This window comes from Protopterus annectens, chromosome 5.part0 (assembly GCF_019279795.1).
Source record: "Protopterus annectens isolate FY-2018-M chromosome 5.part0, PAN1.0, whole genome shotgun sequence".
NCBI classification, from domain to species: domain Eukaryota; kingdom Metazoa; phylum Chordata; order Ceratodontiformes; family Protopteridae; genus Protopterus; species Protopterus annectens.
This window is the reverse complement of record NC_056735.1, coordinates 1,290,667,373-1,290,679,927: the sequence shown is the minus strand read 5'-3', so window position 1 is coordinate 1,290,679,927 and position 12,555 is coordinate 1,290,667,373. Positions and strand designations below refer to the sequence as shown.

At 35.9% G+C, this 12,555-nt stretch overlaps 1 protein-coding gene across 1 annotated transcript in view; it reads left to right on the top strand.

Annotated features, from left to right (window-relative positions):
• The window catches only part of LOC122802354 (ankyrin and armadillo repeat-containing protein-like), a 1,115,117-nt gene that overhangs the window by 66,302 nt on the left and 1,036,260 nt on the right, over positions 1 to 12,555 (top strand). Inside the window, exon 2 of the mRNA XM_044071991.1 lies at positions 8,619 to 8,727. The gene's annotated coding sequence lies outside the window, so the exon portion shown is untranslated. The remainder of the gene's footprint in view (positions 1 to 8,618; positions 8,728 to 12,555) is intronic.

Genomic DNA, 12,555 nt, shown 5'->3' with positions numbered 1-12,555 from the left:
TGAAAGGAGATGAACAGATCTGCTTGAGGCATTTCCCACACGAGGATTAGATCTTGGAACACCACTGGCTTGAGTTTTCACTCATATCAGTCTGCCCAGGATTTGTTTAGTCTGTCTGCCACAACATTCTGCTGTGCTGGAATGTAAGAAGCCTGGAGAGTCAGACAATACTGAGAAGCCAGCAACCAGGCCATCACTGCCAATCAGCATAGAGAGTAAGATATCATATCCCCCATTTGTTGAGATACCACATCACTATGGCATTGCCCGTAATCAACCAAAGAGGACCTGGAGTCCATAACTGAGGAAAAACCTTCAAAGTGTGAATCACTGCCAACATCTCCTTGATATTGATCTGCTACCATGTGTCCTTGGAACTCCAAGCAGCTTGCATCTGCTTCACTGCTGACACAGCTCCTCATGTGAGGCCAGATAAATCTGTCTGGGCTGACTGCACTGGAATCAGAGGAGAGAACGGAAGTCCTGGATTGACATTCAACTATTCTCTTCACCACTGTAACTCTAGTTTGATGAAAGGAAGCATTGTCAACTAGATTTCCAAGGAATGAAGGTGCTGAATCCAACAATTTCAGACAACCATTGAATTTTTCTCCTTTTAATTTCTCAAAGTCCTTTGGGTTTCTAATATCATGACAGGAATGGACCCCATTCCTAAGTCAAAGTATGATTAACGTTCATGAAATTAGTATTGTTTCAGTCTTTGATGTTAGCTAGAAGTGCTTTTTGCAGCACCCGCAATGTGCCCAATACTGACTCCTGCAATTCATACGGCATTACATGTATTGGTAACATATTTAAGTACAATTGTAAATTCTGTGGCTCATGTTTTAAATGCTTCTCAGCTACTTCAGTATTGTAAGGTTTGCACAATCCCCAAGGCAACAGTCATGCCATATTATTATACCTTTTAGTATACAGTCCTTCTGCCATTAGTGTATCACAACCAGCACAAGATGTGCAACTGTTTCCAATTCTGTTTCACAAAACCTCCATTTGTCTGTTTCTCCTACATGTTCAATAGACTTTGTAAACCAATGAGTACGTAGCTCATTATCTTGGACTGCCAGTATATTAACCTTTTGTCTTTTGGTTTAAATTCACCTCTGCTTAACCATTCCTGCATTCGATCCTGATCAACATGAGGTTGTTCCAAGAGTTTTCTATACTTGTAACTATATTTTTTGCATTTTCCACTTTTCTTGCCTTTTCATCTGATCCTTCACCTTATATTCTTCCTTTTGTTTTTTGGCACATTCAGTTGTTGCCTGATTTTTATCTACTTCTGTTTTGACTTCCATTCCTGCTTGACACAAATGTGCTTCTGCAAAGCTAAGCGGGGAAGTCATCTTAGATTTATTCTCCTCATGTTTTAAAACTTTCGCTATGTTTGGATCTTGTGAGGTCAGCAGATATGCATGCAGTCCTATGATTGTAGATCTATACATGTAATCAATTTCAAAGAGGCCCATACCTCCTTCAGAATTGGGAATATATAGTTTTGGTATACACTGATTTTTATAAACTGGATGGCACAGTGTTGCAGCGGTTAATGTTGTTGTCTCACAGCAAGAGGTTCTCCAATTCAATTCTTGGCTGGGGTGCCTTCTGTGTGAAGTTTGCATGTCCTCCCTGCGTTCATGTGGGTTTCCTCTGAGTGCATCTGTTTTCTTCCACATTACAAAAACATGTGTCTGGAGCATTTCTCCCCAGGCCTCTGATGAAAATTGGCTTGTTTTAAGACTGACTTTCCTGGTAAACAAATGTTAAATAAAATCATCTGAGCATGAAGCATCCTTTTCCTCTCCAACCAATCCAACACCTTTTAGGGACAGTCAGTCACTCCAGAACTGTAAGTTAGGACAGGAAGAGCAAATTGTTTTATAACTTGGACTTTGTTCCTAGATGTCAGTGCTGTTTTCAGTACCAAGTTTAGTATTCTAAAATATTCCTTACTAAGTTTTATTCTCCTTTGTTCATGTTTTATTGTCGAGCATTCATCAGTTCCCAAAAATGTATACACTCCCTCTTGCTCAAGTTCTTTTATATCAGATTCTTGTCCCAGGCTGATGTTTTCCTGGTGCTAAAACATTCCTGCTTTAAAGGATGCTTTTGCACATTTATCAAGACCAAATGACATTCTTGTATCATCTGAAAATTTTTGACCACTTGCAGTTATGCTTTCAGTTCCTCATCTAATGAACTGTATAGTTTATATCACCCACAAAAGGAAGATAAGAAGTATTTACACTTAGTTGTTTTCTGGGAGCCAGATTGTAGCCATGACCTAATCTGTTAAGTAGACAGCTTGATGGGTTTAGGGCAAGACAAAAGAGCAGCAGTGACAGAGTCACCCTGGAAATTCCCCTTTGAATTTTTATCCCTGGAATAATAATTTGTCCTTTTTCATGGCTTAACTGCAGAGTGGTTTGCCACTGTTTCATGGTCGCTGTAATGTAATTGATCGGTGTAGGGTGTATCTTATACATTTTTAAGCAGTCTTTTATCCATGAATGTGGGATACTGTCACATGTTTTTTGTAGTCTATCCATGCCATACTTAGATTATTCCCCTTTTTACAGGTCTACATTATGAATTTGTTTAACAACAAATGATCCTTTGTTCCATATGATTTATTTTGTTACCCTTTTGTTCTATTGCCATGATTGAATTCCATTGTATAGTTTATACGTCATTAGAAGGCAAGTTATTGGTCCATAGTTTTTAGGTTAGCTTGCAGTTTCACTCTTAAGTAGGAGTATTGTTTTTCCTACTGTTAACCAGGTTGGTGTCTGTTCGGGGTGCACATATAAATAGTTCTTACTCATGGCTAAATCTTCATGTAAAGATGATAACACTTTTAATGTCCACAAGGTCTGTGGGTACTGTTTCTTTTGAATTTGTTAATACAATATATTGATGTTAATACTTTTAGCCAGAAATTAGGTACTGCTTCTTGGCCTGGGGGTTTCCAGTTAAGAGCTTTGCTAAATTTTGTTTCAGTTTCTATGTCTCTTACATCATCCCATTTCATTTCCTGTACATTTGAACTTCTTATTCTTTCTTTAACTGCTACCCATTCAATATTTTTGTTATATTCCACAGGATCTTCATAGATATTTCTCCAAAATGTATATATTTTTCTTTTTTGGTGGTGTTTCAATTCCTTTTGCCTTATTTCCCAATTATCTATAAAACTTTTTAGGTAATCAATAAATTGATTATTTTGTGCTTTTCCTTCATATTTATCTGCATATCTTCTAAGTTTTTCTGCCCGTGCTAATATTTTTAGTTTATTATTTGCGACAGTGAACAACAAATCATGAACTGTTCTGATACTATGCATTGCTTTCATCATGTCTATTTTTCTGAGTATTTTTGTTGATCTGTTCCCTCTTTTATACTCTTCTAACAGTGACACTTCTTGTCTTAATTGCTTTATAGTTTTCCCTATTAAATACCTACATGATGAGATTTGATTTCTCCCCTTCCTTTTCCCTTGCTGCCCTGTGTTTTTGCAGTAAGACTTTATCTGTTAATTTAGATGCACAGTAATATATCTTATTTACTTCTGTTATGTCGTATGAATCTCTATGAACAGTCCTAATTATTGTGTTCATTTGTTTTATCAAAAGTTCTAACTTTTTGGATTTTAATGACTTTCTGTAGTCTATTTCTTTCATCAGTCTTAATATGTCTGTCCATCTCTATTAAATCAAGCAACTTTTCTATTAGATCATTTTCTTTTAAACTGAGGGCATATTCTTTGTTATCCATTTCCTGCAGGCGTCCCAGAGCATTGTCCTGTGCCATATTCTCTTCAGCTTCATCCTGTGTCACCCTTTGCCCTTTCATATGTGAACTCACTAGCCTATCACTCCACAACACTTACTGTGTAAGAGTTACCACAGTTTCCTGTTCTTTCCCTTGCTATGCAACTCCAACTGATCTTTTGTACTGGTTTCCAATAGAAAGCTCCGAAGTGTCTTCATATGGCAACTGATCAGATGTTTCCTATCCACTGCTTTTTCCTTAATTTGGAGATCCATTGCTCTATCCTGCTGCGATGTTATAAGAGTTTAGCTACTCCATTATTAATCCTCTTTTCTACTTTTCCTCTTTGTTTTCTTATTTTTTGTATTGTAATTTTTTTCCGTATCTGGAGGTCTCTGTCTATATGTCTCTTCAAATATCTTTGGTGCTGCTCTTTTTGTATGATTAATTTTGCTTTCTCCTTTGCATAAATATTACACCATATTAAATCCCATTTTCTTTCCCATGTCCATATTTCTTCTTCAGATGTTTCCTGTTCCTCCTGTTTCTCCTTACTTAGGGAAATCATTGTAATATCATGCATTCCCTCTTTGTGATCTTATTTTTTTAATATGAAATGTTCCATATCTAGATACCTTTGCCTGTATTCCTCTTTAGATATCTTTGGGGCTGGTTTATTGTATTAATTTGGCTTTTTCCTTTGCATAATGAATATTGCACCACATCAAATCTCTTTCTTCCTTATGTCCATATTTCCTTTTTATACCTTTCAAAAATCTCTAGATTTTGTTCTTTATATTTTCGCACTTTCTTAGTTGCTTCTTTTTCCACACTCCTCAAGATTTCTTGGTCTACATAATGTTTTTCATAAATCTGATTTACTAATGAACACAATTCTTTATTTGAAGCTTCTGGCAGTTTTTCTTGTGCAAGTATTTTTTCTTTCCTCTTTCTTTTTCTCCTGTGAAGATGAGCCAATGGTATCATGAAAATCATGGATGCCATCAGTCTGAGAATTTTCAGGAATTCTAGAGCTGGAATGACATTGCGCTTAGAGAATTCCAGAAAAACTGTTTGGTAAGAAAGAATATTGTCTTCCAGCAAAAAAGCTATTCTTATGGAGTCGATGAGATACCCTAGAAAAATGAGTCTTTGTGAATGGGTCAGGCAGAACTTCAGGAGTTTCATTTTGAACTGTAGAAAAGAGAGATTCTAGCCTCTTGCCTAGTTTATCTTGAAGGACCAGATTTGAAGAAGATAAACATTTTTTATTAGAAATAGTAGCTGGAGACACAGAGGCAGGGTCCACAGACAAGGGGCCCTGGAGACTCAACAAGGCAGAGGAAACCCTAAATCTCTTAAATACTTTGTTAGGGAGAGTCTTAGTAAGCAAAGAAGAACTATGGGCTTTCTTAAAAACATCCGCCAATGCCAGGATCACTAGAAGGATGGACTCAGGATGGATGCAGGGATCATCTTCCAAAAGATCATTGACCTTGCTAATCTCTAGGACAGTAGAAGACTGCTTCCAATTAAATACATCCCTAAATCTAGCCAGCATTTGGGAAAAAAAGAAAACATCTGTTTGGGTTGCTGTATCTGCTCACGATCAGAGGAAAATGACTGGCCTGATTCAGATAGGTCAGCAACATCAGATACATAATCCCCTTCAAAATCAGGCTCCATAGCAGAAAGACTGAGGGTGGAAGCACCAGTGTTACTAATCAATCCAGGTATGCACCCCGCAATCAATTCCTTGAACAATAGACTAAGACATAACCACCATTTCCAGTGGTAAATCTGAACTAGATTGCTGTTCAACTGCATGGTTTTCTTCGTAGCATACATAACACTGGTGGGAGAATCCCTGGGGAGAAACATATTAAAACTGGCAAGGGATTCTGCACCCTTGACTTTCCTTGTACCTAAAAAATTAGGTTCTTTAGTATCTCAACCAGACAATGGTACAGCCCTGGTGGATGTGTCTAGCTCTTATGTCATGCATAGTTATAGCACCAACACCACACCAGGGGATCTGGAAGTAAAACAAGGTTAGTAGCCTTATAACCTTCTCTTGTTTGAGGCCACTCCAGAGTCACAAGCAGTAGGTTGAGTCATATTTTTGTTTTATTTTTATGTTTTTAGGTGCAGACGGAGTAGATATTGGGTGTGGGGCACAGTTTTAGAGTCCATCTAGACAGGGAGCAAAAAACTAGTCAGGTCAATACAAACTATTTGTGAAACACCACTCCCAGTATAGAAAGGAATAACACCCATGTATTTTCCCTTAAAACAGCAATGTAAAGACTATTTAAACAGAGAAAAAAACAGAATATTGTACTGAAGGAAAAAGACAGTAATTCAGGAGATGCACACTAAGCACAATACATATCATCAACCCCCCCCCCCCAATAAAAACAATAAATGGCTAATTTAATTTGCACACACTTAAACAAGTTAAAATAGCCTTATGTAAGGAATTTAGTTTAAACTTAAGCACAATTCCTGTCTGAAAACAAAATGGCACCAAAACTGCAATTTAAATGAAAAAAAAGAGAATTTAAAATATCATTAAATTACATCATTCACCTCTTTATACAAATACATGAAGGAAAAAATACTGAAAACAGCAAGTGCCTTAAATTAATGGAAAAAACAGCTGTGATTTACTTGTGATTATGGCAGTGAGAGGCAATGCAGAACTTGACAAAAATGGATCCAGTAGCATCCACATAACACCATAAAACACTTAGAAAGGGTTATAAATCATTGAGAAACTAGTATTCAGCTTCTTCAGCTTACTGCACACAGGATAATCCTTCACAGTTAACAGGAAACAAAGTACTGCAAAGATGCACTTTTTTTTAATTCTCTTAAAGAAACACACACATCAAAGCTGTATACATTACAAGCATGAATAGAAATGACAGAGGGAGGAATAACATAACCCAAAGGATTTCTTATCTGATTTCCAGAGATCAAATTTGCCAGACAAAGGTAGTCTGCTCAGAGATCCTTCTTTTCCAGTGGCATAAGAAAAAACTGAGAGCTGCTGTCTGGGCTGTGAAAGACTATTCTGCTGTGGCAGCTGATTGGTCCATACCTCTCAACCTCACAGTGTAAGAAGTATAGACAAAGCCAAAAATAATGGTGGTACAAAGGCTCAAAAATTGGGAGAGATTTGAAATATTTCTCTGAAATTTAGAAAGTTGCTAGACTAACAGTCTTTCTGTTAAAATGCATTTCTATAGGACGTGAAGTCTTAAAGTCAAATGTGTGTCATTATTTAGCAGCTTCAGTCCTCAATGAGTTGCCACAAAACCAAAACTTTATGAAGAACAGACCAAAAATATCAGGCAAGAATTTGAACATTCTGTGAAAATCTGGTCAGTTAAGGGATATGGACTGGTCCTTCACACCCAAAGACATGGAGATGCAGGAGTCCGAAGCTCTGAGAGACTGCCAGAGATGGGGACATAGGGCATTAATACCACGTACAATACCAAATTATCAGTGTGTTTGTTAATCACCTTTAGTTTATTATGGCCTCAGAGTTAGCCACTGCATTGTGAAACAACAGCTAAATGAGGAAAGTGACCAATAGTTATTATCAAACCTGTTTCTACATTTTTCTTTGTTATCAAAACATGGTTACTTTTCCGTTGATGGAGCCTTTGTCTTTAGTTCTCATTACAGTTGAACTGTTTTCAGACTGCAGTATAAAGAACTTTAAGGCACTCATTCAAAGTCCAAGGATCATAGCTGCAATCCTTGGAACAATAGATATTTAAGTGCAATTGGGATAATATATACCAGTTCTGAGACTGCTGTTCTTGGAGTATGCCTTTTCCTCCAAAGTACAGCAATCTTGGAGTTAATTAGTAGGGGTGGGGGTGTCAGAGACTGTTTTGAAGCTATAACAGCTACTTTTAGAATTTGATATTTGTTTGTTGTTATTGTACTTTAATTTTTGAAATGATGAGACCAGCATTATGGAGTCTCACAATTCCAGTAAGAAGCTGGAAATATGTACATGTCTCAGACTTTCAACGAGTATATAGTTCTAAGAAGCATGGATTCATGGAAGTATTCATTTAATCCAAAAGTTAATCACTGTTGCATAATTTCACATTCACTGTAAAAATTTTACACAGTGCATAAGATAGATGTGCTATGAGAAGTCAACTCAAAAATGAATTAAAGCCAACCCAAGGATCCAGAAGAATTAGGAAAATAATCTTACTAAACCAACCAAATAGAGTTCATCTAATTTAGTTTTAGCAGAGGGCAAACTCCCTGCACTGTCCACATTGATGAGTTTACCCCCTCCATCCATACTTAAATATATTAAATCAACAGTCTAAGACTGTAAGAAACCCTCTACAAGGGTAAAAACAGTAGCAGCATGAACTACGATCTCACAGTCACAACATTTAATAGAAATTGAAGTCAGGAAAATATAACTTTGGGGACATGGGATTGAGAACCTGTTATTTGCTGACCTTACATAAGATCACTGTATGATATACATCAACTGACAAATTATACTGGGTATGCATCATGGAAAAATATATGTTTGCAACATCAGGTGTGCAGATCCATTAATGCTTGGCCCCATTGATCTAATCTTATTGCATTTTGTAACATTTGATAACACAATTATGCAACATTTAACAACTACTCTATTGTTATCAAGTGCCTGATTTTTTTCTGTATGGAAAAAAAATCATACTGAATCAAAGTTCTTATTGATTCTGCATGTTTTGTGCAATTGCATTTCAGTTACATAATACTAACCTATAATTTTAACACATTTACCTTTGCAGAATTGTGGGCTCCACTATTACTTTATGAAGATAAATTTAAATCTAACAGCTCTACATCTCATCTGCCCTCAATGTGCATAATAACATAGAATATTTACTAAGGTTTCAGGTAAGTAATATTGACAGATCAACAATTTTCCTCTCTTTGTATGTTATTACTCTTTTCTATGTACCATGTTACACTGATTAGAGTTTCTGTATTGTATATAGTTTAAACCTCAATATGACCTTTTTGTTGCGTAAATCACAGTGTAGCCCAGATGGTTATGTTTATGAGCTAAGAATGAACTCCATCATGTTGTCCTAGCTTTGTTCTTTCAGCCTTATCTTTTGCACTTTTTAACTTAAAGCTGATGTATGTTGGTCGCTTTTGGAAACGTGTTAAGTAACACATTTTTGAAGCTGGGTATAACTTTCTTACCATATACAGTACCAAATTATGTTGTTTTTGATGCAAAAGATGTATTGGTTTTGTATTTTATTTTGTTGATTTTATTTTGTCAGTTGTGACAGCCCCTGAAAAATCTTCTCCAAGCTGAAAACTCCGGGCTTGACATCATGGCAGATTAAACCCACAGTGCCTTACTATCTAAGTTAATGTGTAGGCTACTGTGTTTCCATGCTAAATGCGTCAATTGAAGTTTATTATTTCCTAGAACTATAAGTTGTCAGCTATGTCTTGCAGGTGGAAAACCTCATATTACCAATGCTTATACATATATTTAGCTATATATATATATATATATATATATATATATATATATATATATATATATATATATATATATATATATATACACACTAAAACTGAATAAACAGTAAAACTAAAATCAAACAACATGTTGATTTTTTTTTTCGAATTACTTGCAACTCTAACATGATGAGCATAAATGGATATTAAATTAATAATAAAGATACTTTAAAATGTGAACAATGCTCTTTAACCAAACCAGAGGTTACTGGATTGTTGCAGAGAAGGCATTCAACCCTAACAAGTCTTAGTGGATTACAAATCTTTAAATTAAAATAAAAAAGTTACCTGCAACTTTCCTTTATACTGTCCTGGCCATGACATGAAAGAGGTAATGAATTATCTGCTTTCTTAACTGGATAAAGAACAAATAAAGATTTTGTTTTTGTTTATTTATTTAATCTATTTTACTGACACAGAAATTCCAACTGGACAAAGCCCAGTTATAGTTGAAGAACAGAGAGATAAGCTGGAAGAACATTCTTGTTAAAACAAAATGTATGCCGTAGTCAGACACAAATCACATGCATGAAATAATTAAAATTATTTCCAAATAGTATACAATTACAAGTAAAGAGGAAGGAAGGAAGAAAGATTCATTATTAGTAAGCAGTGAAGGGCAACACATTTATTTGCTTATTGTGCAAGACATTTTAAAAATTAAACAGTCAGGTTAGGAAGTGATGAATGAATCTAGTTAGCAGGAAGAAAAAGCAAGAAGAGGCATTACTACACAACTTTTATGGACTGATGTGGGTATGTACGTAAGGTATGTACGTAACTCTTATGGAGTGATGTGGATATATATGTAACTCTTATGGAGTGATGTGGGTATGTACGTAAGGTATGTATGTAACTCTTATGAAGTGATGTGGGAATATATAAACTCTTATGGAGTGATGTGGGTATGTACATAGCTCTTATGGAGTGATGTGGGTACATATGTAACTCTTATGGAGTGATGTGGGTAAGTATGTAACTTTTATGGAGTGGTGGGTAAGTACATAACTTTTATGGAGTGATGTGGGTAAATAACTCATATGGAATGATGTTGGTATGTAAGTAACTCTTAAGTATGTAACTCTTATGGAGTGATGTGGGTATGTACATAGCTCTTTTGGAGTGATGCGGGTATGTATGTAACTCTTATGGAGTTATGTGGACATGCATGTAATTAGTAAAGCTTTGCAGGATTAGTGATGGGGTATCAAATAAATCCACAGTTACATTTCTAGTGAGAGTAAACATGGTTCTCAATGGTTTGGTTAAACAATTTTAAATGTGATACTTTTAATCAGGAGAAGAAGGTGTTCTGTAGTCTTCTAGTGTTAAACAAGCAAAAGGAGTCACCAAACCTACTGTGAGATGTTAGAATATCGACCATATTAGAAATAGATGAGATTTTTAGGTAGGTGTGCATTAGTTCTGAATAAAAGAGTATTATAATGTTTGAGGAAATAAGAGTTTATTGGCCACATGTTAATGACTCATGTTGATAAGATGTCCACACTCGAGCCATCTGATGTCACGAGGGGAATGCATTGGTGAATACTGGGAAGGCAACCTTTTACAAAATGAGTGCTCCATCCTGCTAATTAGAGAATAGTTTAAGTTGCTGACAATACTAGATACATATAGCAGACTTCAAATTCAATACATACTGGCTGTTAAAGGTAAGTAAGAATAGTCATTAAGGATCTGGCTATATGAACTGCTCCCATTTTTTTGGTTTGTTTTGACAACAGCTTTTTTTGTTTTTGTTTTTGTGATGATCACATTAGTCTCTTGCCACTGATAAGGTGCAGCAGTTTAAAGATTTTAATAACGGCAGCATTATCCTGTAATTCTATAAGTCTGAATTGTTCATCTTTAAGTGTCTTTGGATTCTTTACAGAGAACAACATCACTTCACCTTTGGAAATATTTAAGCAAATACCTGAATTATACAGTCATGACTTCACTGATTCAAAGCTATATAAACAGAAGGAGATCAAGCAGTGAACATAAAAAAAAACCTAAGGGCACAGTAGTCTGAGGAAGGTGCAGCAGTGTTCCATTGGACTGGTTAAGTTTCATCTTCCAGACTGCTTGAGAACCAGCTAATTGTGAATGTACCCGGTCCATAGTTTCCTAACTTCTGAGAAATGAGTTAAAAGTTCACAGACTCAAGCACCTATGACAACATTACTAAAATAGAATTAATTGAGTGAGGGAAGCTCTGCCATATATATTACAGCAGTTTTGCATCTCATGATCAAGAGAGAACGTGAGTGTTATTTATAAGGTTATTTTCATTTATGTGCTGTAGAATCTGCAGATGAATACATTTTCCATTATTTCGTACTAGGAAAAATAAAGTTAATGGATGAAAACTTCTAGTCAGTTCAGGTTCTGGCATTATGCAGTGGGATAACAGTTGCTGAGTTCTATGTTAGTTGTACATAGGAATGTTTTATACAGTGATTTATCAGGATAGAAATGGGTGTACAGCAGCAGATAAAGCAGTCCCTTGAATGCTTGTAGAAGTCTGCCAAAAGTGACAAATCCAGCATTTATGTCATTGCTTACCAATCCTGTGGATAGATACTTGAGTGTAGTAGAGAAATATACTGTTAGCAATGTTGAAGACTCCTGAAATAGAATTTGATGACCCACTTGCTTTGGGGATTCATAATGAGAAAGTAAGCACTGAACCAGTAGGTGATCTCATAGAATGGCAGTGCATTACTTGGAACAGTTCTGCTTGTTTTTCCAGAATGTATTTTATTGCTAATATCTGTTATAAATGGCCATGGATTACTAACATGCATTCAGCTTTGATTAGTAAAATAATCACATTTTCTGGCATGTACCATCTGTTTCAGTTTGTTCCTGTCTTCCATGAGGTCAACATATGCATTTTGACATCTTGTTTTGACACTTCATTTGATACTTCTCCGGGTCAACAGGAATTTGATATCTGCTATAATTCACAATAGGTTCTAGATCCTCACCCTGTAATGATGTTCAAACCCCACACTATTTGAAACAGGAAAGGAAGAATTACAAATCTCCTCAGTAAGAATTTGCATTGCATAGAGCATGGATGAACAAAGATGGATCAAAGTGTTCAATATCCCTCATGTGGCAAAATCTGAGTGCTTATGGTTTGACCTCAGATGGCATAGGTGAGCATGAAATCACTAG